This window comes from Brassica oleracea, chromosome C5, assembly GCF_000695525.1.
Source record: "Brassica oleracea var. oleracea cultivar TO1000 chromosome C5, BOL, whole genome shotgun sequence".
NCBI classification, from domain to species: Eukaryota; Viridiplantae; Streptophyta; class Magnoliopsida; order Brassicales; family Brassicaceae; genus Brassica; species Brassica oleracea.
Genome location: NC_027752.1, coordinates 33,628,423 through 33,634,480, shown reverse-complemented (window position 1 = coordinate 33,634,480; position 6,058 = coordinate 33,628,423). Strand labels below are relative to the sequence as shown.

Here is a 6,058-nt window from a genome sequence, read left to right as displayed (position 1 = left end):
CCTGATTGTAATCTTGCTTGGAGCTGCCAAATATGCTATGTTTACCAATTTCTAGGTTTGTGTTCGCAATCACTTGGAGCACCTAGCAACCTCAAAACGATCGACTTTCACAATGGAATCTGCTTTCAAAGATGGCATGTAATGATTAGCATGTCCGACGGGAGTAAACCCATGAATCACGGAATCTGCAAATAATATTATCCAACAAAGAATCAAGAAATAAATTAAAACAATTATTTTAAATAAGTGTGATAGATCGAAGATTAACTTAACTTTTCATCGAGGTAAAGAACCGTGATTCCCACAAACTCTCTGTCTTTCTTGAAGTTTAGGGAATCCCAGAAGCGGAGGAAGCTAGAGCCTATGCTCTGACTACTAAGACCAAGACGGAGAGACTCGAAGGTTGAGTGACGGACGCCGGGACGCCGGTTTGACGAACTGGAGAGGCAGAGAGAAACATTTTCTAGAAGATGGTTAAAGCTAAGAGGAATCAATGAGTTTTGTGGAGATGCAGATTGAGTTCATCAAAGAAGAGAATCATATATATATGGTTTACAGAGGGGCAACAAATCAGGAACATTTTTGATCAAGCGATTTAAGATGGGGACATGAAGAGTTCACTGGTGAAAAAATAGATTACGAACAGACACACGGCCATATTAAACTACAACAGTTTACAATATAGGAAAACCATAATTGTTGCAAACTTAAGCTTTATTCATATAACGTGATGAATCCCATTTAAAAATGAAACCCATAACACACTTGTAGGTCCGACCCTCAAAGGAAGCCGAAGAAGCAAGGGCTTCCGACCTTCATAAATATATATTAGGTTCGGCCATCAATGTACGAAGGTATCAGTTAGCTTAGTGGTATAAATGTTGGTGTTTATATCTCAATAACCCGGGTTCGAGCCATGGGCTTGACACTTTTTTACATTTTTTAAAAGTGGAGCCCACAAAACGATGACGTGGCGCGCTGAGTAGTGAGCAAAAACTGATCTATTATAATACTAGTGGTGTGTCCGCGCTACGCGCGGGTTGTTGCCATTTGTTATATTCATATGTGTAATTTGTTTTGTAGTTTCTTGTTTTTTTGTATTTGATATTCGGTTAGATGTGCCAGTCTTGTATTATTGTGATGCGATTTTTTCATGGAAGTTGTAGAAAATTTTCATGGTGGACATGTGTTTGGTTTATAGTGTTTACTATAAGTGACGGCAACATCTGTGCCCTAGGAGTCACCACTCACCGTCTAAAGCTTGAAAGATGTGGTTGGTGTTATGTGTTTTGATCTCAGTCTCACCTTGAATCGTCTCGTGTTCCTTGTTTGGCTCTTGAGAGGAAAGATAGATTTTTCTTGGAATCCAATTTTTAGTTTTAGTATGATTACCTGGCTAACATGTATTAGAAACTCATCAAGGACGCCTTTTATAAAACAAATCTGTTTGATTGTTCTTACGATTATTTGAACTCTTAATGTTTATAATGGCTATGAATGTTTCAGTGGCTGTTTATTTGTTTACATTTAGTGGATAATAATTGTGACTGGTGACTTTAGAAACTTGATTTATTTTAGTTGTATAATTGGAGCGTGGAAAATATGGTTTTTGTCAAAAAGAGAAGCAGAGACGTAACCTCTCTCTAAGAGTTTTCAAAGAAAAAAATCAGGGTCAGGGGCCGGTGGTTTCACCACCGCCGCGTCACCTCTTTTCTTTTGTATTTTGCTTTTTGTGTGTAAATATTAATAGGATCTTCGGCGTAGTCTGATCCTTCCTTCCGTCTGCGGATTACTTCTTCGGTTTTAGCCGATTTATATCTTCGCAAGGCGATATTTTTGTTGTGTTTTGAATAAACATCATCTACTCTCCGGTTTTAGTTTCAAATTCCAGTTGTCTCTTTGAGCTCTCATCTTCTCTGATGGTTATCCTCAAACTCTATTACTGGATGAAGTCAATCTTTGTCGTTATAAATCTAGGCAAAGTATTCAAAAGGGTTAGAGTTCTGAGTTTTGCAGATTAACCTCACCGGTTTGTTTCAAATTAAGAAAAGCCAGAGTTTGCTCCCTGCAAGTGTTTTGGCAATAGTTGGTACCAAATCGTTTGAAGGTATTTGGAGTTCTTCACATCCAAAGGAAGAGATTGGAGATTGAAGAAACAGAGGCGCGAAGGAGAGTATTGGTTTCAGATCTACTGGAAAGGTGTTTACCGATCTTCGGTGATGAGGAAACAAAAGCAGGGTTGAAAGAACATAGTTTTTTCAGGTGAAATCTCACGAATTCGGCGGTTGTCGTTTCACGGTGTCGACGGTTTCCGCTTCACGGACTCGACGGTTTCTGCTTCACGGCCTCGACGGCTACCGCTTTGTGTGTGCATGGAGGACACGTGTTAACACGTGTTGCGTGAAGCTTTAAATTTAATGTTTTCTCTATATGGATTTTTCATTGTATTCTGAAACCTTGTAAAAGTCTATTAGGGTTTTAACATGAATGAAAGTTATGTTAAAAAAAGAGAAGCAGAGACGTTTTTGGAAGAAGATCATATAATATATTTTAGCTTGCATATCAATCGATTAAGACTTACTTGCTATGCTTTTTCATAATGTTTTAACTTCTGGAGTTTGTCAATTGATATCTAATAGTTTAAGGATGTTGACAATTACTACGACATAAGAGCATCACCAACCATGTTGAAAAACTAAATTTGGTGATTCGGTGCTATACTTTTTGTGTCATTTTAACCATTACACCAAAAATAATTATTTTATCATATTTAGATATTATGTTTGTTCAATTTTTGTAATTTTATGTTTATAAAATAGTTACATTTATACTTTTTGGTTTAACAATATTATATTTTTATGTATTTATTTTATATAAAATATTATATTGAAATTTTCAAACTACTCCATCTGTTCCCGAAAGTAAGATTTTCTAAAATATACACGCTTTTTAAGAATTTAATAAATGTTTCTAATTTAATTTATTTTTAACTTTATTATACATTTTCCAATAACTTTCCACCAATGAAATTTAATTAATTCAAATATTCTCAATTAATGTTTCTCAAAAGTATAAAAAATAAAAATATTATGAATATTGTTACACCAAATTTGGTATAATACTATTCATTCTACACCAAATTTGATGGAATATTATCATTGTGGTGTTCTGTTGGAAATGAAATTATACAAAATTTGGTGTTTTTATGTTCCATCAGAGTTGGCTAAGAAAATGGAGAGAGACAATTATTAGTAATTACACCATAACTGTTTGTTACTTGAGGATATCAAGGGAGTTTTCCTGAAATATTTAATAGAATTTCATGAATATACTCTGTTTTTAACTATATGAGTCCATTCACGAAGGTGTCTTATATTTTAATCCTTCTTATCCTATATAAAAATGCATGTCACCACGAACTTGTGGCTTTGTTTCGTTAAAGTAGAAAATGCGGCAAGAGAACACTGTTGTAAGGCGTCTATAACAGTAGTACCTGAGATCAAAAGGTAATACACCAAACCAATCTTTTGGGAAGACTCCAATTTCAATGTAATTAGTAATGTATTTTTTTTCTTCTGGAAAAGTAGTCGAGGAGAAAGATATATGGTGGATCCAAGTTTAGATTTATTTACATAATTTACAGACAAATGTTTGAACAACAGAGATCCCAAACATGAACCAGTTACTCCACCAACAGCATTAAAGACCAATAACCCTTGCAAGCGTGAACAGTTGTCGGAAAGTTCTCTCACACTGTTAAGTCAAAGGTCCGCAATCTCGTTTCCAACTGCAACTACGTAACTTCTAGTCACCATTTGAAGAATCAGTAAGAATAAAGAGAGAAGGAAATTGTTTTCTCACCATTGACGAAGTTGTTCCCGGAGATAAGCTACTCAGGATGTAAAAGCTGCCAGTAAGTTTTGGTACAGACTTCATCAATAACAATGGCTCAAGATCAACAAATAGGGCTCCAAGAATATGGTTTCCGGCCCCAGTTTCGCAGACGAAACTGTTGAAAGCGTCAATAGTCAGAATCACTGCTAAGGAACCAAAACAAAGCTATAATCAGGTTCTTGGCTTTACAAAAAAAAACTTTGATCCACAGAAAATGGAGAAATTTTGTACAAAAATGAATCAAATCAATGAATTCCATTGTGTACTTTTTCCTTTTCTTGAGGGCTTAGTTTAAAAAAGGTAAAATTAGCAGGGGAAAGTGTATTTTCACTGAATGTAGATAGTGCAATGGGAGCTAGATGTTTCCACCTCAGCGTTCTTTCTAAAAATTGAAGCAAGCTTTCATCCTCGATATACTGTCAATGTCTTCCATGTTTCAGCCAGAAGTTCCTATAAATCTGAAAAATGCCAAAAATAAGGTTTTAGCTCAGAAAAAGACAGAGATTGAAAGAAAATGAATAGTTTGGTTCAACAAATTACAAATCAATAGTTTGGTGTTATGCTTGAAATAGTTTCGTATTTTTTATGTATTAACCATTCATTTCGACGTCATTCTTGGCTTCCTAAAGCTGTAAGTGAGAATGTAATGAACAGAAGTGTCTCATCAACAGCCTAGTTAAAGAAACACAACTCATAGTTTAAGAAACACAACTCTTTCGATCAGTACAAATATGCTGTGAATGCAAACTCTGTTGTGATAAACGCATATGAGAACAATATCTTACATTCTTACCTGAGAGAAGAACTCCATTTGTTGAGTTTCTTTTAACGTCAAGCCCCTCTTTGCCTTAGGCCTACGACTTGGCAAATTTAGAACATGTAAGTGATGTTTCTAGATGAACATTAACTCCCAATAATAAGAAAACAAGAAGGAAAATTCCCAGCACAATACCTGATAGTGGACCTTGATTTTGTCTTCTTTGTGAGTCTGAAAATCACATTTCAGAGGCTTGAACTGTAAAAGTGAACAATTGCAATAATGACACTTCCAATCATGCAGATTGAGAGATCAAGTTCACCATGGAAGTTAGTACCAATTCTTTCCAAAACTTAACCACGTGAAAGAGCTTTTCAGCATACCTTGATACCAATCTGCAACTTTGTCACATCAGCTGACTTCTTTGGATAAGTTGAAGATGAGAAACAACGACATAAAGCAAGGGAGATCATATCGATTGCAAAGGTATGGGTTTTCGGAAACAGAGAAGACCAATGAGATTAAATCAGATCGCATATACCTGATGATAGAACAGTAAGCAGAACCAAAACTCCAACAGATTTCATGGTGATTATACGGTACATCTGCTTTGAGTTTTGACTTTGATAAAGACACCTAAGTGATTATAATTTGGAACGACACCGTCGGGATCGTCACCGTCTTAAACCCGGTGAGATCAAAACACATGTCCAAGATCGAGACGGCCGAAGTATTCTTATGCAGCGACATCTTCGCCTTAAACGCGCTTCGCAGCGCCGCGTAAGCTTTCGGCGGGAGGCGAGAGATGACGGTTCCGGTTTTGCCGAGAAATACAGAGGTGGTGAAAAGCATGAGACTTCAGAAACGTTACTTTGCCAAGGAGCTTTAAAATCTGTTTGAAAAAAGAAGATTGATCACGGTTATGGGGAAAAATATGAGAAATTTACCGAAGCTTACATTCTTATTTTTATTGATCCGTAACCTTTGAGGAGGGCGAGGGTGTTACTGAATGCAAAAGTTAGTGGAGGTTCTGGTTTAATGGAGTAAATGGAAGCGCTAATTACGCTAATTGAACGAAAGGGTTATGCAGCCGTTTTTGCAGCGGAAGTCCGATCGATAAGACGGCGACGTTGTCTCGACGCATAGGATGAAACTGTATATGAGACCGTACTTGGACCAACTTAAATCATGAAGCCCAATGTTTGAGCAGCCCAATACGCAAACATAACTTACATCGTATGTTTGAGCAAGCTGCATGTACACGTGGCACATTTTGCCCCATCCTTCCAAATGAGGTGGCACTCTAAGGAGGGACTCAAGCCTACTTTATTGTATAAAAATAGATTTATGAAGCATGAGTAATAGCCAGGTTCGGAATTGCGCCAGGCGCTATGCGTACAGTGGACC

The 6,058-nt window shown here is 36.7% G+C and overlaps 1 long non-coding RNA gene across 3 annotated transcripts; it reads right to left on the bottom strand.

Annotated features, from left to right (window-relative positions):
- Positions 1-4,153: 4,153 nt before the first annotated feature.
- On the bottom strand, positions 4,154-5,226 carry LOC106293877. 3 transcript variants are annotated; one of them, XR_001260672.1, is made up of 4 exons: positions 4,847-5,226; positions 4,688-4,754; positions 4,490-4,566; positions 4,154-4,352 (listed from the first exon to the last, which is right to left on the bottom strand). It is a non-coding gene; the product is annotated as an uncharacterized LOC106293877 (long non-coding RNA). The 3 variants fall into 3 exon arrangements; XR_001260671.1 differs by having other exon boundaries at positions 4,680-4,748; XR_001260670.1 differs by having other exon boundaries at positions 4,688-4,748.
- Positions 5,227-6,058: the final 832 nt, after the last annotated feature.